The sequence below is a fragment of the Amblyraja radiata genome, chromosome 10, assembly GCF_010909765.2.
Source record: "Amblyraja radiata isolate CabotCenter1 chromosome 10, sAmbRad1.1.pri, whole genome shotgun sequence".
NCBI classification, from domain to species: domain Eukaryota; kingdom Metazoa; phylum Chordata; class Chondrichthyes; order Rajiformes; family Rajidae; genus Amblyraja; species Amblyraja radiata.
The window spans coordinates 60582516-60605266 of NC_045965.1; positions in this window are offsets into that span (position 1 = coordinate 60582516).

Here is a 22751-nt window from a genome sequence, read left to right on the forward strand (position 1 = left end):
GACTCAAGGCAGTTTGGGTTCAAGGAAGGGAGAGGGGGAAGGGAGGGTGTGAGAGAGGGGGGGGGGAGGTAGAGAGGGAGGGAGAGATGGAGAGAAATAGAGAGAGGGGGAGAGAGAGAGAGAGAGAGTCGGGATTGACTATGTGAGTGTATTGAGCGAACGTGAAAGCGCATCTGTTTAGAACATTTCAAAGACGTGTGGGTTTGCAGGTTAATTGGCCTCTATAAATTGTCCCTAGTGTGCCAGTTGTAGACTACTACACTGAAGCCAGAGTGAACGAGTGATCGATCAGATGATGATCAGTGTAAACTCAGCTGGGCTGAAGGGCCTGTTCCCATGCAGTCTCTAAACTAAACCTGAATCTTTAAATCTGCACGTTTAAAACATCCAGGTCGTTTCAGAGAGTGTTTAAGAAGGAACTGCAGATGCTGGAAAATCGAAGGTACACAAAAAATGCTGGAGAAACTCAGCGGGTGCAGCAGCATCTCGGGACGAAACATTGCCTATTTCCTTCGCTCCATAGATGCTGCTGCACCCGCTGAGTTTCTCCAGCATTTTTGTGTACCTTCCGTTTCAGAGAGTAACGGGTCACAAGGTAACAACAAGCCGGCATGTTCAACGTGACCACCAAACGTTACTTATCTGAAGAAGGGTCTCGACCCGAAACATCACCCATCCCTTCTCCCCAGAGACGCTGCCCGTCCCGCTGAGTTACTCCAGCATGTTTGTGTCTAACTTTGGTTAGTTTATTGTCACGTGTACCGAGGCACAGTGAAAAGCTTTTTGTTGCATTCTGTCAGGTTAGTGGAAAGACAAAACATGATTACAATCGAGGCATTCACAGTGTACAGACTACACGGTAAAAAGGGAATAACGTTCAGTGCAAGGTAAAGCCAGCAAAGTCCGATCAAGGATAGTCCGAGGGTCACCAATGAGGTAGATAGTAGTTCACTTCTGCTCGACAGTTGTGGTTGGATGATTCGGTTGCCTGATAACAACGTAACCAGGTTTTTTCAAAAAAATCAACACAGCTACACTTGAGTACCAAATAAAAATTTAAAGTGGATATCATTGCCTACTTGGCGAATCGTTTACATATGAATAGTTGATTGTTGGAGCGGTTTGGTGATTCTGGAGTGCGCCATAAAAACAAGCAAACATATAGTCTATCGGGCTTTTGAAGAATACAGGCTAGATTTTGTTTGACCTTTTTGTAATACGGCGTTGCTTTAAACAAAAATCATTCTCTGCTATCCCAGCGGATATGACTCCCTGAGTCAGATGGATTTTAGGTACGATCGCACTCTCGAGGTTTGGGTAGATGTTTTTTAACCAAAAATAAATGTAATCAATTATTTATAGTAATATGTACAATACAAACAAACCCACTTCCATAACACAAGTAAAGCAAATATTCTTAGATAACTATTTCTCCATCCCACAGTATGTATGCAAGAGAGAGTTAGAATGTATTCAAGAGTTAGATGTAGAGACTTAGAGCAAATGGAATCAAGGCATATGGGGAGAAAGCAGGAACAGGGTACTGATTCTGGATGATCAGCCATGATCATATAACCATATCACCATATAACAATTACAGCACGGGAAACAGGCCATCTGGGCCCTTCAAGTCCGTGCCGAACACTTACTTTCCCCTTGTCCCATCTACCTGCACTCAGACCATAACCCTCCATTCCTTTCCCGTCCATATACCTATCCAATTTATTTTTAAATGATAAAATCGAACCTGCCTCCACCACTTCCACTGGAAGCTCATTCCACACCGCTACCACTCTCTGAGTAAAGAAGTTCCCCCTCATGTTACCCTTAAACTTCTGTCCCTTAATTCTCAAGTCATGTCCTCTTGTTTGAATCATATTGTTTGAATCATATTCGGCTCGAAGGGCCGAATGGCCTACTCCTGCACCTGCTTTCTATGTTTCTTATTTAGGATGCATCCCCCCCCCCGGTACCTAGCGGTGGTGCAGCGCACACTCCCTCTCTAAAGCCACACGGGCACGGACGTAACCCCGGAAAAGGGGCAGGCAGCCGGCTCGGGCAGAGCCCTCTTCCGCCTAGCGCCATGACTCGCAGTCGGCCAGCTTGGCCAGGCCCAGGAGCAACTCAACCAAGACATCTTCAGCTCTTCCCTATGCACAGGGTGTCCAAAGATGAGTCGATATTTCAGTGTCGTATTGAGGGAGATACTGCTCAGTCAGAGGCAAAGCCTTAAACCGTGTCCTCGTCATGAGTTCATAAGTGATGGGAGTCGCTCCAGTTTTCTTGTGCCTATCTTTGGTGCAGGTAACATTGGTTTTTCTTGGTGTTGTGTTAGTGCTGAGAGTCACATCTGTTTTATAGATTCAGATATTTGGGGTATGACGTCATGATGCAAACCAGCTACCCGCAGGAGAAAGGGGACAACTCATTAATGTTGGCATCGATGTGCTGTCACGACCTTTGTGCTTTGCCAGTCAGGAATGAGCATCTTTCAAATGAAGCATAGAAAGCATAGGAACAGGCTCTTTGGCCCACAATGTCAGTGTCGAACATGATACCAAAAACTAATCTCCTCTGCCTGCCCGTGATCCATATCCCTCACTTCACTGTGTTGCCCCATTCCTATCTAAAAGCCCCTTTAAAGGCCACTATCGTATCTGCTTCCACCACCACGCCTGGCAGTGTGTTCCAGGCACTGTCCATGCACAAGCGATCTTACCCCGCACATCTCCTTTAAACCTTGCCCCTCTCACCTTCAAACTATGCCCTCGGCTCTTGCCTTTCACGTTTCCATCTCGGGAAAATATGCGTCATTGGGAGATTAAATGAGGAGCAGAATAAAACCTAGAGCAAAAGCATGCAGAACACTGTTTAGACAAGTACAATTATATCTGGTTTAGTTTTGCCTGCACTATTCCACCCCTTGTCTGAAGCAATCTTGTATCCATTTCCCTATGGCTTGCTGGTTACAAGCACCACCTGGTGGGCGGCCAAGCAATGTACAAGATCAGTCGATCTATTTTTTGACTTTTCGACCTTACATTTCCACCTACAATATTAATAGCAGACTGTGCTAAATAACTGCACAGAGCACAAAAGGCATGTCTGTTTTTTTCAGGAATCATCAAGTGCAGATTAGGGGCTTTACGTGTAATGAGATGTACACAGAGTGCTGGAGTAACTCAGCCGGTCAAGCAGCATCTACGGAGAACATGGATAGGTGGCGTTTTGGGTTGGGACCCTTCTTCATGCTTCCATTAAGTTCAATATCATGGATGAACTGAAGCAATTCGACACAGCGGCTGACGGGAACAAAGACCGAAGATTGACACAAAATGCTGGAGTAACTCAGTGGGACCGGCAGCTTCTCTGGAGACAATGGTGAATCTCTGGAATTCTCTGCCACAGAATGTAGTTGAGGCCAGTTCATTGGCTATATTTAAGAGGGAGTTAGATGTGGTCCTTGTGGCTAAAGGAATCAGGGGGTATGGAGAGAAGGCAGGTACAGGATACTGAATTGGATGATCAGCCATGATCATATTGAATGGCTGAACGGTGCAGGCTCGAAGGACCGAATGGCCTACTCCTGCACCTATTTTCTATGTTTCTATTTTCTAATAGACAATAAGTGCAGGAGTAGGCCATTCGGCCCTTCGAGCCAGCACCGCCATTCAATGTGACCATGGCTGATCATTCCCAATCAGTACCCCGTTCCTGCCTTCTCCCCATATCCCCTGACTCCCCTGACTCCGCTATTTTTAAGAGCCCTATCTAGCTCTCTCTTGAAAGCATCCAGAGAACCTGCCTCCACCACCCTCTGAGGCAGAGAATTCCACAGACTCCCCACTCTCTGTGAGAAAAAGTGTTTCCTCGTCTCCGTTCCAAATGGCTTACTCCTTATTCTTAAACTGTGACCCCTGGTTCTCACTGTATGGAGAGAAGGAATTGGGTGATGTTTCGTGTCAAGACCCTTCTTCAGAATCAGTGGGTGACGTTTCGGGTCGAGACCCTTCTTCAGAATCAATGGGTGATGTTTCGGGTCGAGACCCTTCTTCAGACCCACTGGCCACCAAGTACGTAGACACGGAGTGCCGCCCTTTGCCACGTGTGGTGGCAGGTCTGGTTCACCACTGCGGAGATGGACCTGGCGGGCCGCTGCCTATGTGGGGAAACCCCAAAGACTGGAGGGTCAAGGAGGGAGCTGCTGGCGGCAATGGACGGTTAGAGGGGGAGCGGTGTCAAGTCAAGTCAAGTTTAATCGTCACATACACATACGAGATGTGCAGTGAAATGAAAAGTGGCAATGCTCGCGGACTTTGTGCAAAAAGACAAACAAACAAACAACCCAACAAACTACAAACAGAATGGAACAGAATCACATATACTTTTACATATTAAATATTGTGGGCGGAAGGAAAAAGGGAAAAAAAAGAGCAATTTAAAAAAAAGCAGTAGAGTGGTTCAGTAAAGTTAGTCCCTGGTGGGATAGGAGTTTACTGTCCTAATGGCCACTGGGAAGAAATTCCATCTCAACCTCTCCATTCTCACAGCATGGCAACGGAGGCGTTTGCCTGACCGTAGCAGCTGGAACAGTCCGTTGCTGGGGTGGAAGGGGTCTCCCATGAATTTATTGGCTCTGGAGTTGCACCTCCTGATGTTTAGTTCCTGCAGGGAGGCGAGTGAAGTTCCCATAGTGCGTTCGGCCGAACGCACTACTCTCTGCAGAGCCTTCTTGTCCTGGGCAGAGCAATTCCCAAACCAGATTGTTACATTTTCCGGACACGATAAGGTAATGTCTCCAGCACCTTCAAGGTTGGATGTAGAAGGCGCCCCTGGGTCACAGAGGTGGTCGGGCGAGGGGAGGGAATGTTGGGTCGCTAGCCTGCAGCAGCCTGGGGTTTACCTGAACTTACCTGGATTGGGGATCATCCAGCACTTCCAGCATGTGGACCAGACATTGGACCTTGGGTTGCTTCTTCTTTGTAAATGGGTGCCAAAATATGGTGTCGGTATACGTGTCGGTATAGAACAGAAGGCTGTGAAGGCCAAATCAGTAGACATTTTTAAGGCAGAGATAGATAGATAGATTCTTGATTAGTACAGGTGTCAGAGGTTATGGGGGGAAGGCAGGAGAATGGGGTAAGGTGGTAGAGATATGGCAGCCATGATTGAATGGCGGAGTAGACTTGATGGGCCAAATGGCATAATTCTACTCCTATCACCTTATGACCTTATGAGAACCATTGAACCATTGAAATTCACTCCGTATGCCTAGAGGTCATCAAGAGTCAAACTTCAACGGGTAACTTCAATCACAGTCACCCTAGACATGTGAAAGTAGTGGTATACATGATCATCTGGTCCAGTTAATGCTGCAGGTGTGATCAGCAGAGGTAGACCAGGTGCCGAGAAGGAACCGATGGGAGAGCTACTATGTTCTTGACTGCACCCTAGATGATAGGATAATGGAGGTACATGCGAAAAAACAGAATCTGGTGCCAGAACAAACTGCGAATAGACTTGAATACTGAATAGTTGCAAGAAGTGCCAAGAGTTATTAAATCACAAAGCAGATATAATATTCTTAGGGAGATGGGAAAGTGTTATTGAAACTGTGTGAATTTTGGACTGGGCACTGGGAACTAATTTAGTTAGACCAGTGAATGAAGCAATACTATTTCAGTTCTGTTATTCCATCCTTAATTTCTTGAAGGACTTGTCCATAATACTTCATAACTTCATTAGTTCTAGGAGCAGAATAAGGCCATTCATCCCATCAAATCTACTCCGCCTTTCTATCTATTATTCCCTCTCAACCACATTCTCGGGGTGGGTGGAACTTTAGGCTGTGCACGCCATACGCAAGAGGAAGAAGGGAACCCCATTCTCCTGTCTTCTCCCCATAACCCCTGACACCCATTCTAATCAAGAATCTGTCAATATCTGCCTTAAAAATATCCATTGACTTGGCCTCCACAGCCGTCTGTGGCAATGAATTCCACAGATTCACCACCCTCTGACTGAAGAAATTCCTCGTCATCTCCTTTCAGGGGGGTGTCGGGGGTTATGGGGAGAAGGCAGGAGAATGGGGTCGAGAGGGAAAGATAAATCAGCCATCTATTCCTCGAACGTATGGACTTTCTAATATTTCCTGGTTCCACATTTCTAACACCACATTTTAGTAAACTCTGAAATATAACAGTAACAATGCCACCAACGTTCTGAACGCCCCACAACTGTTGTCGAGATCCCTTGCTACACAGTTTGTGTTTAGCTCAGAGATACAGGCCTTTTGGCAGACCAGTCCATGCTGTCTGAAGTAGGGTCTCGAGCCGAAACGCCACCCCTTCCTTCTCTCCAGAGATGCCGCCTGTCCCGCTGAGTTACTCCAGCATTTTATTTCTATCTTCTGGCCATTCATCTCCCGTTCACACTGGGCACTTTCTTTCAGCTGGGTCTTCCTATTTCTCAATGTTAAATATTTCCAGTGATTCCACATGGAGGCAGTTATGATCGTGGCATTTAAGAGACTTTTGATTTGGCGTATTGATATGCAGGGAATGGTGGGTTAGGGATTATGTGCAGGTAGATAAGAGATTGGCTTGGCACAACAGACATTGCGGGCCTAAGGGCCATTTTCTGTGCCGTGCGGTTCAACGTTCTATACAGATGTGTATACATGTGAGACACACAATTAGTATTAATCTTATATAAAGATGTTGTATTTAGTGGCATCTTTTACAGGACAGGATAGTGCTATATTTCAAAATGCCAAACATTGTCGCTTGTGTTAAATAGTATAGTATAGTGTAATAACATAGTGTTGTATGGTATAGTATAGTACAGTACAGTATATAATAGTAGAGTACAGTATGTGAAAAAGATACATCTTCTAGATGCGCTGAGAAGCATCCTCAGTGATGTGACCTGGGGTCATCGGGTGTTTCGGGACTCGCAACATCACACACCCTCGCCCAGGCGACCCAGCCGGGGTTGATCAGGCCCTGACTTGCATCCCAGCAGCAACCGCCCACGGATCAGCCATCTTAGTAACTACTCTGCAGAAATTGGGAGACTCTAGTGCGTGGAGGGACTGGGCTCTGTGGGGGTGAGTCCTGGCCAGGCTCCTCTTGCGTCTCACCAGGTTCAAGGCCTGTGCGCTGCACCTCTTTCTCCTTCTCCGAGCATTTCATTCTCGCCTGATGGATTTTTAGGCCACAGTGGTTCATTAAGCCTTTCCCTAGCTTTGTTGGGTATCTTTCTCATGAAAGACCCAGATTTGTGCGCTAACCCAGCCTGTCCCGGGTGCCATCTTTCCGTGCCGTCACCTGTCTCTCCAGTACAGTATAGTTTAGTATAGTACAGTATAGTGTAGTATAGTGAATTGGAATGTATTTTCATCACGAGCATCCAATACTATGTTAAAAGCCCCACAAAGAGATAGGAATCCACTGCTCCTGCTAGCTATTAGTGCCCAAATACATTGACCTAGTTTGACAAATTGGCTCCAACAGGCTTAGAGATAATTATCATGGGAAAGTCAACACAAAAGTGCTTTAGGAGCTTTTCTTCTGTGGTTAGGGTTAACTCAGACCTGACTCATTTGGTGACCCTCTCAACTCTGAGTCAACTTTATAGGTCTTTTGGTTAGGCCGCATTTGGTGTACCGTGTGCAGTTCTGGTTGCCCCTCCCTATTCATTACAGGAGGATGTGGAGGCTTTGGGGAGGGTGCAGAAACGGTTTACCAGAATGATGTGGAGGAAGGAACTGCAGGTGCTGTCTTACACTGAAGATAGACACAAAAATGCTGGAGTAACTCAGCGGGGCAGGCAGCATCCCTGCAGAGAACCCACTCCTTCTATACAGAGATGCTGCCTGTCTCGCTGAGTTACTCCAGCATTTTGTGTTTATCTTCACCAGAATGATGCCTAGATTAGAGGGAGGTACACAAAATTGCTGGAGGAACTCAGCGGGTGCAGCAGCATCTATGGAGCGAAGGAAATAGCTAGAAAACCCCTAGATTAGAGGGGTTTAGCTACAGGGAGAGGCTGGACAGACTTGGATTGCGTTCTCAGGATTGACGGACGCTGAGGGGCGAGCTGATGGAAGAAAATAGAATTACCAGAGCCATAGATATTTTAGACAGTCCCAGGTTAGAAATGTCAAAGACCAGAGAGCATAGCATTGTGAGAGGGGTAACGTTCAAAGAAGATGTGCAGGGCAGGTTTTTTTACACAGAGGGTGGGGGGCGCATGGAACCCGCTGCCAGGAATGGTGGTGGAGGCAGATACGATAGTGGTATTTAAGAGGCTTTTGGATATGCATATGGATTTACGGAGAATGGAAAGGTATGGATCACGAGAGATTAGTCTGTCTTCCTGCTGAGTTTCGCAGTTTGCATCACTCATTATCACCTTCCCCACAGCCAACAATGGACCATTGTGGGCTCCACCTTTCGTTGATCATCGTTGCTGGCTTTGATCTGTCTTTTTGCGTGCCTTTCATTATTTGTTCTATGTGCCTTTTCACATCTCTCGGTTCTCTCTCCACTGACTCTCAGTCTGAAGAAGGGTCTCGACCCGAAACGTCACCTATTCCTTCTCTCCAGAGATGCTGCCTGACCCGCTGAGTTACTCCAGCTTTCTGTGTCAATCATCAGTGTAAACCGGCATCTGCAGTTCCTTCCTACACATATTGTCTTAGAATCCTGTTGAGCACAGACATTGTGGGCCGAAGGGCCTGTTCCTGTGCCATGCTGACCTATGTTCTGTGTTCTGAAGTTGTGGATTCACGCCCCATTCTAGAGTATGGAACCCCACATGACTACCTTATTGTGCTGGACAGTCAGTTGATGCAGTACAGCAGTGTTATGGAGTAATAGAGTCATGGAGTCAGCGTGAAAACAAGCCATGAAGCCCAATTTTCCCATGCCGACTAACATGCCCCATCTACACTAGTCCCACCTGCCCGTAGTTGGCCCATATCCCTCTAAACATATCCCATCCCATTATTCCCTTTATCCTATATCTGTACACTGTGGATGGCTTAATTGTAACCATGTACATAGTCTTTCCACTGACTGGATAGCACACACCAACAAGCTTTTCACTGTAACTCAGTACATGTGCCAATAAACTAAACTAAACTAAACTACCTGTCCAAAAGTCTTGGAAACATTATAGAAACATAGAAAATAGGTGCAGGAGGAGGCCATTCAGCCCTTCGACCCTGCACCGCCATTCAATATGATCATGGCTGATCATCCAACTCAGTATCCTGTACCTGCCTTCTCTCCATACCCCCTGATACCTTTAGCCATAAGGGCCACATCTAACTCCCTCTTAAATATAACCAATGAACCGGCCTCAACTACCTTCTGTGGCAGAGAATTCCAGAGATTCACCATTGTCTCCAGAGATGCTGCCGGTCCCACTGAGTTACTCCAGCATTTTGTGTCTATCTTCGGTCTTTGTTCCCGTCGGCCGCTGTGTCGAATTGCTTCAGTGCATCCATGATATAGAACTTAATGGAAGCATGAAGAAAGATTCACCACTCTCTGTGTGAAAAATGTTTTTCTCATCTCGGTCCTAAAAGATTTCCTGATAGTACCTGACTCAACTACCTCCTCTGGCAGCTCGTTCCATGCACCCTTTGTGTAAAAAGGTTACACCTCAGGTAGCCTTTAAATCTTGACACCTCCCCCATCCCACCTCCACCCCCCCCACCACCTCCCACCTTAAACCTATGTCCTCTGGTTCCCAATTCCCCTATGAGCAAAAGACTGTGCATTTACCTTATCTATTCATCTCATGATCTTGTATGCTGTTGGCAGTGTCTTTGGATGCACTTTGCTACATGAAGTCCTGTGTGCCCATCAGGTGGTTATACAGAAGCCCATGCATCTTTTCGGCTGAAGAGTGGGACCTGCAGAGGTCAACAGCACTGAAATAAGTGATCTTACAAAATTCATAAGATTTAGGAGCAGAATTAGGCCATTCGGCCCATCGAGTCTACTCCACCATTCAATCGTGGCTGATCTATCTTTCCCTCTCAAACCCATTCTCCTGCCTTCTCCCCATAACCCCTGACACCCTTACTAATCAAGAATCTGTCAACACCGCCTTAAAAATATCCATTGACTTGGCCATCACAGCCGTCTGTGGCAATGAATTCCACAGATTCAGCATCCACTGACTGAAGAAATTCCTCCTCCGCCTTTCTAAAATAAGTTAGTTGTTGCATTTCCTGCAACAATAATAGGTCAAAAATACCAAAACACCTTGGATCAACCTGAAGCTTTGAAAACTACTTTTTTTCACCCCTAATATTCTTATTCAGAGTTTTTTTAAATGAATACAAAACCAAAAAACTGTGCAAATATTCCTCAGGCATTCTCAGTAACTATACATTCATTAGTGTCATCGTTAGTCGTGTTCGCAGCTACGTTTAAACAATACAAAACACCTTTGCCACTCACCGAGACCACACCTGGAGTATTGTGTGCAGTTTTGGTCACTCAATTTCAGGAAGGACATTCTTGCTATTGAGGGAGTGCAGCGTAGGTTTGCAAGGTTAATTCCTGGGATGGCGGGACTGTCATATGTTGATCGAATGGAGCGGCTGGGCTTGTATACTCTGGAATTTAGAAGCATGAGAATGGATCTTATTGAAACATATAAGATTATTCAGGGCTTGGACACGCTAGAGGCATGAAACATGTTCCCGATGTTGAGGGAGCCCAAAATCAGGGGCCACAGTTTAAGAATAAGGGGTAAGCCATTTAGAACAGAGATGAGGAAAATTTTTTTCACACAGAGAGTTGTGAGTCTGTGGAATTCTCTGCCTCAGAGGGCGGTGGAGGCTGGTTCTCTGGATGCTTCCAAGAGAGAGCTAGATAGGGCTCTTAAAGATAACGGAGTCAGGGGATATGGGGAGAAGGCAGGAACGGGGTACTGATTGTGGATGATCAGCTATGATCGGATTGAATGGTGGTGCTGGCTCGAGGGGCTGAATGGCCTACTCCTGTACCTATTGTCTATGGCTGGAATAACACAGCGGGTCAGGCAGCATCTCTGGAGAAAAGGCATAGGTGACATTTCAGGTCGAGACCCATCTTCAGGCCATTCTTGAGTCTGATGAAGGGTCTCAACCCGAAACGTCACCCCTTCCTTCTCTCCAGAGATGCTGCCTGACCCACAGAGTTACTCCAGCTTTTTGTATCTACCTTTGATGTAGATATAAACCAGCATCTGCAGTTACTACCTATACCTTTGCCACATATATATGGCCCCCTGGCATTATACCCCTTCCCTTGTTCGAGGGGTGTCCCCATCGACTGTGACCCCCCCTCCCAATGTCCAGCAGCGCAAAGTCCCGAGATGATGGCCCTCCCACAGTGGAAAGGACTGAAGAACAGCCAGTATTTATTTCACATTAGAAAATGGCGCACCTTCCAATACGTGGGAGTGTATGAGACTGGCAATGGGAGCATGAACAGGGAGGTGTTCCATTTCTCAGCATTCCTCACCTGGATAAGTGCATTGCTCCCGCAGTCTGTCAGAGAAACAATGCTGCCCTGGCTGTTCTTTGGCCTTCGGCCAGAAATGTACAAGCAGGTGGTAAACACTTGCAAACAGAGCGAGGAATGTGGCCCTTAGATCCGCGACTTCGGGGGTGAAACTAAATATCTGAGTGGGCTGGACCAAAGATCCTATAGCTATAGGATCTTTGGGCTGGACCCCAGCTCAATCTCCACACCGGTCTCCTGGGATCCAGCCTGTCCAACACATTGCAATCTTTAGAACTGTATCCTGCAAAAATAAGACCACCTCTCTCTTCACCACTGCCCCATGACTCGTTACACACATACACACCCGCAAAAACATGCACACATACCCACACGCGCACATGCACACACACACAAACTCATGCACAAACACATGCCTACACACAATTGCCCACACATAACACACACAAACATATGCACAAACACATACACACAGACAAATGCACACACATGCACATGTCCACACACAAACACACACCCTCATACACACACACGTCCACACACACACTCCCACCCCCCACACACAAACACACACACACATCCACACACAAACACACACCCACACATATAACCACATACACACACACCTAAACACACACATACCCCCCCCCCACACACACACACACACACACACAAACATACCCAAACACACACCCACACCATAAATATAAACACACACACACTTATTTGTATGTTGTAAATGGTGAGGTTTTGGTGTTACCGAGGATTGCAGTGAAAGTTTTTTTTACTTGTTATATTGGGCCCCAACTGTGCAACCTCTTTGAACCTGTAAGATGAACCAGTATGAATGCAACTAAGTAAGATTACACCGGAGCAACTCATCTGGACGGTTTAACAATCCCCAGCTTCCTTTAATGATCTGACAACGCACTACACAATCTGACATCAACACGAGGAAGGGAAACAATACGGGACTTTGCAACCGATGGCAGCTCCCAGCACCGTTTGTCAACGCACGGCCCTTATTTCACTCGGAGAGCTGGGGCAGGAGATCAGAGTGCCGCTGGGTGCCTTGAAACAGTCAGAAACCCCGGCTGTCTTGACCATTGCCATTCAACTCCACCTGAACCCTTCCAACCTCATCTACTGTATCCGCTGTTCCAGGTGTGGACTTCTCCTGTATATATCGACGCCACCTGGGGTGGGAGATTGCAACCTTCACGTGGTCCGCCCTGTTTCAACTAATGCAATCAACCCGGCGTGCACAATCAAATAAGATCAAATAGAACAAGTTGTGTGACAACTTTAGGCTGTGCAAGCCATACGTAAGAAGAAGAAGAAGAAGAAGGCGCCACCAAGAACAGGCTCGGCGATCATTTCGCTGAACACCTCCGCTCATTCCGCCAAGTCCTACCTAATCTGTCGGCTGCTAAACACTTCAACTTCCCCTCCCATTCCCACATTGACCTTTCTGCCCTGGGCCTCCTCCACTGTCAAAGCGAGGCCCAGTGCAAGTTGGAGGAACAGCACCTCATATTTTGCTTGGGCAACTTACAACCCAATGGTATGAACATTGAGTTTAAGAAGGAACTGCAGGTGCTGGAAAATCGAAGGTACACAAAAAAGCTGGAGAAACTCAGCGGGTGCAGCAGCATCTATGGAGCGAAGGAAATAGACATTGACTTCTGTCTGAACATTGACTTCTCTAACTTCAAATAACCCTTGCTTTCCCTCTCTCTCCATCCCTCCCCCTTCCTAGTTCTCCAACCAGTCTGGCTGCCCCTCTGATTAAATGTATCCCTGTCTGCTTCGTTGTCACCTTCCCCTAGCTAACAATGATCTATTTGATGTCTCATTTTCACACCTTACCCTTCCTTATCTCTGTGTCTCCCTCTCCCCCTGACGCTCAGTCTGAAGGAGGGTCTCCACCCGAAACGTCACCCATTCCTTCTCTCCAGAGATGCTGCCTGGCCCGCTGAGTTTAACACCAGCATTTTTTGTGTCTATCTTCGCCTTGAACCTAATGTTACTCTCAGAAACAGGGGAGGCAGTCACACCTGCAATTTGCCATCCGCCGAAGCCCTCTGTAAACTTGGCTTTTAACCAAAGAAGCAAAGAAATATACATATAGCTATATTATATTACATCGCCGAGCCCAATGAATATTTTGCTTTGATGTTGTTCACTTTTGACAAAGGGGTTACATTAACTTTCCTGAGTGAAATCTTGATAATGTCGTCTCTTTTGTAATCTGTGATGAATGTTTGATTCAGTGTTGCGTTTGACTGAATATTACCTGCTACCTAACCGTTCCACGTTGAGCTGCAACATAGGGATGAAATATGACAGGTTTTTTTTCTCCCCCCTTAAAGAAACGGCAAAGCTAAATAATTCACAATTAATCAATCAGTTGGGAATTAACCAGAGTCTCGCTGAAGCGCACAACAAACACATTTTATTTCAAACGTGCAACGTGTAAGCAAACTCTTGTTTACGGAGATTGCCGGCGAAAATAGAGAGACATGCTTCTGTTAAAGTCTGATGGATGTGAATGTGATGCGGGCTTTAAATGGGTTTCTGTCTTCAGGTAACATCAAAGGGGTTAGCGTGTTCCCAAGAGAGCGGGTGATGCATTCTCGCCCTAATGGCATCTGTACCTGCCATTGTTTTTAATCTAATTTATCATTTCTTCAGACACACGCTGTCAAACGCGCCTCCATGTTCATTAGATTACAGGGCGCGGATAAAGGACCCTCTGATTGAGATCTGACTGTATAACACGTCTGATGTACACGCCGTTTAATTTAGTCTTCGAGCGACTGCTGTGAAGTCAAGTTAATCACAGTGTTAAGGGAAAAGCTATTTGCAATACAAATAACCAACACATGACGTTATTTGCCAAGGTAGGCTCGGTTGTTATTGGATCCGCAGATTTAGGACCGTTTAGCAGGACATTCTAATACTTAGAGAAGATTGTACTCGCTAGAATTTAGAAGATTGAGGGGGGATCTTATAGAAACTTACAAAATTCATGAGGGGTTGGACAGGCTAGATGCAGGAAGATTGTTCCCGATGTTGGGGAAGTCCAGAACAAGGGGTCCCAGTTTAAGGATAAGGGGGAAGTCTTTTAGGACCGAGATGAGAAAAACATTTTTCACACAGAGAGTGGTGAATCTGTGGAATTCTCTGCCACAGAAGGTAGTTGAGGCCAGTTCATTGGCTATATTTAAGAGGGAGTTAGATGTGGCCCTTGTGGCTAAAGGGATCAGGGGGTATGGAGAGAAGGCAGGTACAGGATACTGAGTTGGATGATCAGCCATGATTATATTGAATGGCTCGAAGGGCCAAATGGCCTACTCCTGCACCTATTTTCTATGTTTCTATAAGACACAAAATGCTGGAGTAACTCAGCGAGCGGGTCAACTAGCATCTCTGGAGAAAAGGGTATAGGTGACGTTCCGGGTCGAGACCCTTCTTCAGACTGAGAGTCAGGGGAAAGGGAAAAGAGAGATATAGGTGGTGATGCAGGGATATAGAACTAATGAATGTAGACTAAAATGCTGGAGAAACTCAGCAGGTCAGGCAGCATCTATGGAGTGAAGGAATAGGTGACGTTTCAGGTCGAGACCCTTCTTCAGACATTTCAGGTCTCGACCCGAAACTTCACACATTCCTTCGCTCCATAGATGCTGCCTCATCCGCTGAGTTTCTCCAGCATTTTTGTCTACCTTCGATTTTTCCAGCATCCAGTTCCTTCTTAAAAATTCTTAGAACTCATGAACGAAAGGTATGCAAAAAAAGTAATGATGATCAAGGAAACAGGCTGTTAGGTGAGAACGAGTACATACAATGAGACTCAACAAGACGGCTTTGAAGCTTGTACGACTTGGGTGGGGGAGGGATGGAGAGAGAGGGAATGCAGGGTTTACTTGAAATTAGAGATATCAATATATTCATACCATTGGGTTTGTAAGCTGCCCAAACAAAATAAGAAATACTGGAGACATAGAGATATGGAGGTCTGAAGAAGGGTTTCGGCCCGAAACGTTGCCTATTTCCTTCGCTCCATAGATGCTGCTGCACCCGCTGAGTTTCTCCAGCATTTTTGTGTACCTTTGAGATATGGAGGATAAGGTGTAAAAACACAGGTCAAAGGGGGGGACGGGGGGACGGGGGGACAGGGAACATTTTCACACCTTACACTTCCATATCTCTATGTCTCCTTCTACCTCTGCCCTGACTCTCAAAGATGCTGCCTATCCTGCTGAGTTACTCCAGCATTTTGTGTCTACCTTCGGTGTAAACCAGCATCTGCAGTTCCTTCCTACACTCATTTTATGTACTAGTTTTATCTAATTCCTACTAAATGTTATCCTTTGGTGTCACCTTCTAGCTAACAATGATCTATTCTACATCTTCGTGATCTGCATCTCCTTTGATGTCTCGTTTTCACACCTTACCGTTCTTTATCTATGTGCCTCCCTCTCCCCTGACTTTCAGTCTGAAGAAGGAATAGGTGACGTTTCGGGTCGAGACCCTTCTTCGGACAGAGTCAGGGGAGAGGGAAACAAAAGAGTATTTCTATGGTGTATTCGTAGAAATTGGATAAAGTCATTGGAGGTAGGCCAAATATCCCGAAGAAGAACCTTGACCCCGAAACGTCAGCTACACCTTTTCTCCAGAGACGTTGCCTGACCCGCTGTTACTCCAGCTTTTTGTGTCTATCTTTGATTTTATTTAATTAAAGGACGTTTCTTTAGGAAGGAGATGAGAAGGTATTTCTTTAGTCAGAATGTAGTAAATCTGTGGAATTCTTTGCCACAGAAGGCAGTGGAGGCCAAGTCAATGGATATTGTTAAAGCAGAAATAGATAGATTCTTGATTAGTACGGGTGACAGGGGGTTATGGGGAGAAGGCAGGAGAATGGGGTTAGCAGGGAGAGATAGATCAGCCATGACTGAATGGCAGAGTAGACTTGATGGGCCGAATGGCCTAATTCTGCTTCTATCACTTCTGACCTAAATGGTCTGGCATCCATCCGGTGATGTCCCATTGTAAGACTTAAAACAAAGAGGACAAAAACGAAACCAGTCAAAGACAGGGCCACGCAAAACAACATTCTGGCCATTAGATTGGACGCATCGTTTGGTTTAGCTTTAGTTTAGAAATACAGCATGGAAAAAGGCCCTTCGGCCCACCGAGTCCAAGTCGACCAACGATCACCCGTACACTAATTCTATCTTGCTGTATTCTGTTGCTGAGAGAATGGAGTATGCACTAATTCTATGCTGAGAGAATGGAGCGGCTGGGCTTGTACACTCTGGAGTTTAGAAGGATGAGAGGGCATCTCATTGAAACATATAAGATTGTTAAGGGTTTGGACACACTAGAGGCAGGAAACATGTTCCCGATGTTGGGTGAGTCCAGAACCAGGGGCTAGAGTTTAAGAATAAGGGGTAAGCCATTTAGAACGGAGACGAGGAAACACCTTTTCTCACAGAGAGTTGTGAGTCTGGAATTCTCTGCCTCAGAGGGCGGTGGAGGCAGATTCTCTGGGTGCTTTCAAGAGAGAGCTAGACAGGGCTCTTAAAAATAGCGGAATCAGGGGATATGGGGAGAAGGCGGGAACGGGGTACTGATTGGGGATGATCTGCCATGGTCACATTGAATGGCGGCGCTGGCTCGAAGGGCCGAATGGCCTACTCTTGCACCTATTGTCTATTGTCTATTGTCTTACACACTAGCGACAATTTACAGAAGACAATTAACCTACAAACCTACGGAAGACACAAAAAGCTGGAGTAACTCAGCGGGTCAGGCAGCATCTCTGGAGAAAATGGAAGGGCGACGTTTTGGGTCGAGAAACCCCTTCAGACTGAGAGTCAAGGGAACGGGAAATCTACAAACCTATGTGTTCAAGAAGGAACTGCAGATGCTGGAAAATCGAAGGTACACAAAATGCTGGAGAAACTCAGCGGGTGCAGCAGCATCTATGGAGCGAAGGAAATAGACAACGTTTCGGGCCGAAACGCTTCTTCAGGGAGGGAACCGGAGCACCCGGAGAACACCCTCGCGGTCACAGGGACAACTTACAAACTCATGTACAGACAGCACCCGTAGTCAGGATCGAACCCGGGTCTCTGGCGCTGTGTAAGGCAGTAACTCTCCCGCTTCGCCGCCTGTGTTATTTATATTTTTGCACTCGACTTGTCGAGCAAATCCTCTTATCGTCGATGCGGCATATTCGGGAGAAGTTGCATCGCTCTCCAATTCAGGGGTCTGTGCCAGGTCTGGGCTAATTAATTAACTGGGGTAGGAGTGAGACAACACTCACTCGATCACCGGTAGATACTGCGGCATGTCGGTTGCGCCTTCTTAATGAACTTTCCCCCGCACAGTCAGACTGCGAGAAAAAAAAAAACCCTCGCGAATTTGGAAGCGACCCAAAAAAGGAATAATTTATATAAAACAGATGCTCCGGAGTGCGTTAATAGGCTCTAGCGCAATCTGGGTGAGCAATTGATATCTTTCTTGTGGTTCCTTCAGTTGTGCTACAATACACAGGCATCTGTTTTTGTGCAACTGAACGGAGTCAAAAACCCGCTCACGGCCCATTCTGTGCAGAGACCCCACCAAATGCTGGAGTAACTCAGCGGGACAGGCAGCGTCTCTGGTTGAAATGGAATGGGTGACGTTTCGGGTCGAGCCCCTTCTTCGAAACACAGAAACATCGAAAAGAGGTGCAGGAGTAGGCCATTCGGCCCTTCGAGCCAGCACCGCCATTCAATGTGATCATGGCTGATCATCCAACATCAGTACCCCAGTTCCTGCCTTCTCCCCCATATCCCTTGATTCCGTTGGCCTTCCAGTCTGAAGAAGGGGTTCGGCCCGAAACGTTGCCTATTTCCTTCGCTCCATAGATGCTGCTGCACCCGCTGAGTTTCTCCAGCATTTTTGTGTACCTTCGATTTTCCAGCATCTGCAGTTCCTTCTTAAACACTTCAGCCCTTCCAGCTATATCTAACGCTCTTCAGAGGGGGAGTTGAGAGAGGGAGACACAGTGATGTGGTGTGAAAAGGAGAGATCAAAGAAGGAAGTGGGATCATTTCCAATTGATCTTCCTTTTCCTTGAGCTGTGGCCCCTTTGATGTCTCGTTTTCACACCATACCCTTCCCTATCTCTGGTTTCCCTCTCCCCTGACTCTCAGTCGTTTATGATATAGATAATAAGATTTAATAGGAATCTGAGGGGTAATTTTTTCACACAAAGGGTGGTGGTTTTATGGGACAAGCTGCCGGAGGAGGTAGTTGAGGCTGGGACTATTCCATCGTTTAAGAAGTAGTTAGACAGGTACATGGATTAGATTTGGAGGGATATGGACCAGGTGGGACTAGTGTAGATGGGACATGTTGGCCGATGTGGGTAAAGGTGGGCCGAAGGGCCTGTTTCCACACGGTATCACTCTATGACTCCAAGGGTCTTGACCCGAAACATCACCCATCTCCTTCTCTCCGGAGATGCTGCCTGTCTCGCTGAGTTACTCCAGCATTTTGAGTCTATCCGGTGTAAACCAGCAACTGCAGTGCCGCATTCCTAGAAGGAATGGGTGATGTTTCGGGCCGAGACCCTTCGTCAGACTGAGAGTCAGGGGAGAGGGAAAGGAGAGATATGGAAGGGTAAGGTGTGAAATCGAGAAATCAAAGGGGAAATGTAGAACAGATCAATGTTAGATGGGAAAGCTGACAACGAGGCACACACAGTAAAATTTAATCAGGAGGGCAGGCAAACATCCGGGTGCATGGGGCATGTATTTGAAGGGCAATAAGTCACCAGATCCCCAGATTCCCCCCATTGTTTTTAATTAATTTATAATCAAGAGTGTTTAAATGCCATATGGGTCGACAAATTCTTACTGGCAGCAGCTTAACAATCCTGTAAGTAAGAATTTAAGGGTGGTATGGTGGCGCAGCTGGTAGAGCTACTACCTCACAATGCAAGAGACCCTGCAGGGTTCCATCCTGACCTCGGGGTGCTGTCTGTGTGGAGTTTGCATGTTCTCCCTGTGACTGTGTGGGTTTCCTCCGGGTGCTCCGGTTTCAATCTACATCCAAAAGACGTGCGGGCCTGTAGGTTAATATCCTTACAGGGAAGTTTGCAAAGGTTTTAAACTGACTGATTTGGTGGGAGGGAGGAGTGGGTGGCCAGAATGATAGCGGTATAGCAGGTGGGAAGATAAAATGTGGAGATGTTTAGGGCAGAGCAGACAGGGCCGTTAACAGGCTTGGGAGAGCTGGCGAGCTTTATTGCAAGGATAGACGCAAAATACTGGAGCTACTCAGCGGGACAGGCAGCATCCCTGGAGAGAAGGAATGGGTGACGTTTCGGGTCAAGACCCTTCTTCAGATTGAGAGTCAGGGGAGAGGGAGTCTAGAGATATGGAGGGGTAAGATGTGAAAACAACAGATCAAAGCAGACAAGTGTCACGTAGGACAGATGATCTTGGAGCACCCAGGTCGATCTACCCTATCTATGCCTAGAAAAAGTTCTGACTGTCTACCCTATCTATGCCTGAAGAGATTCTGACTGTCTTCTCTATCCATGTCTAAAAAAGGTTCTGACTATCTGCCAGATCTATTTAATATGGAGACTGGAATGAGAAACTATGCGTAAAAGCAGTCAATATGAAGGTCAGGACGGTTTGGACCCGAAATGTCACCCATTCCTTCTCTGCATAGATGCTGCCTGTCCCTGTGAGTTACTCCAGCACTTTGTGTCTATCTGAAGGTAGACAAAAATGCTGGAGAAACTCAGCGGGTGAGGCAGATTCTATGGAGCGAAGGAATAGGTGACGTTTCGGGTCGAGACCCTTCTTCAGACTTGCATCTGCAGTTCTTTCTTAAACATTGTGTCTATCTGAAGGTCACTTCTGTTGTGCACACAGACACACATAGTCACACAGTCTCTCTCACACACATATACAACGCTGTCTCACACACACAATTGTCACACTCTCTCTCGCACACACACACACACACACAGCTGATGAACAGGCACAGCTGTCACATACTCGAGCACGCAGTATCACACACACACACACACACACACACACACACACACACACACACACACACAGAGCCACACAGTAGGAGAGCAGCTATAATGAGGGTTTAGTAGCTTTCGTGGTATTTCTAATTTTCGATAGTCCTAAGTACCACTTGAGCCAAATAACACAACTAAATCTAAGCAAAGCACGGAGTATTTCTTTCCTTGTAAAAATATCCAGAATTTCTGCCTCACTCAAAGTGACTACTGTCATCTAAATGAGCATTGCCAAGCTCCAAGTGCGTTCAGCAGCCCGACCTGACCACGTACTCTACTGATTTTTAAATCATCCTCCCCTGATTTACCAAAAAATGCCTCCCCAGCCTGTCTGAATGACTACCGTCCGGTGGCCCTTACCTCGGTAGTCATGAAATGTTTTGAGAGGCTGGTGAAGAAACACATCTGCGCCTTCCTCCCTCGGAACATGGACCCGTTGCAGTTCGCATACTGTCCGAACAGATCCACGGACGATGCGGTCTCCCAGGTCTTGCACACCGCTCTCTCCCATCTGGACAGCCAGAAGGGGGGCTACATGAGGATGCTGTTCATAGACTACAGTTCAGCCTTCAACACGATAGTCCCCACCAGACTGGCCGGGAAGCTAATGGAATTGGGGCTCAACACCTCCCTGTGTGCCTGGGTCCTGGACTTTCTCACCGCCAGGCCCCAGGTAGTCAAGATGGGAGGGAATACATCGAAGTCCCTCATCCTGAGCACAGGATCGCCCCAGGGTTGCGTCCTCAGCCCCCTATTGTACTCCCTGTACACACATGACTGTGTGGCTAGGTTCAGCTCCAACTCAATAATTAAGTTTGCTGATGACACTGTGGTGGTGGGCCTGATCTCAGACAACGACGAGAAGGCCTACCGGGAGGAGGTGGCTGGTCTAGCACTCTGGTGCCAGGATAACAGCCTCCTCTTGAACATCAAAAAAACGAAGGAGCTGATCATGGACTTTAGGAGGGCACATCATCCGAGGACGTACACTCCATTGAGGATAAATGGGGATCCTGTGGATAGGGTGAACTGTTTTAAATATCTGGGAGTCCACATCTCTGAGGATATGACATGGGCATCACACGCCTCAGCACTCGTGAGTAAGGCAAGGCAGCGCCTTTACCACCTCAGGCAATTGAGCACATTCAGAGTGTCTCCGAGGATCCTCCAGTGCTTCTACGCAGCGGAAAGCATGTTGTCCGGGAACATTACCATCTGGTTTGGGAATTGCTCTGCCAAGGACAAGAAGGCTCTGCAGAGAGTAGTGCGTTCGGCCGAACGCACTATGGGAAATTCACTTGCCCCCCTGCAGGAACTATACATCAGGAGGTGCAACTCCAGAGCCAACAATATCATGAGAGACCCCTTCCACCCCTGCAACGGACTGTTCCAGCTGCTACGGTCAGGCAAACGCCTCCGTTGCCATGCGGTGAGAACGGAGATGTTGAGAAGGAGTTTCTTCCCAGAGGCCATTCGGACTGTAAACGCCTATCTCACCAGGGACTAACTCTACTGAACGTTTTTCCTTCCATTATTTATTATGTAAAAGAATATGTGTGTTATGATTGTGTTTATAGTTTGTTTGGTTGTTTGTCTTTTGCACAAAAGTCCGCGAGCATTGCCACTTTCATTTCACTGCACATCTCGTATGTGTATGTGACAAATAAACTTGACTTGACTTGACTTGGGTATTGGTATCGGTAACTCTGGTGCTAAATCAGTACGACAGGGCAAAACACACAGGGCTGGAGGAACTTTAAGTCTGAAGAAGGTTCCTGGCCAAAACATAATAGAGTCATAGAGTCTTACGTAGAGTGGAACCAGGCCCAACTTGCCCACACCGGCCAACAGTCCCACCTGCCTGCATTTGGCCCATTCCCCTCTAAACCTGTCCTATCTATGTACCTGTAGTTTTGCTAGCCCTTGCTGTCTCCTCCCCTTCCTTAACCCTCTAGCTGTCTCCTCCCACCCTCCCATCCGCCCGCCCTCGGGCTCCCCCTCCTCCTCCCCTTTTCCTTCTTTCTCCCCCCCCCACCCCCCCATCAGTCTGAAGAAGGGTTTCGGCCCGAAACGTCGCCTATTTCCTTCGCTCCATAGATGCTGCTGCACCCGCTGAGTTTCCC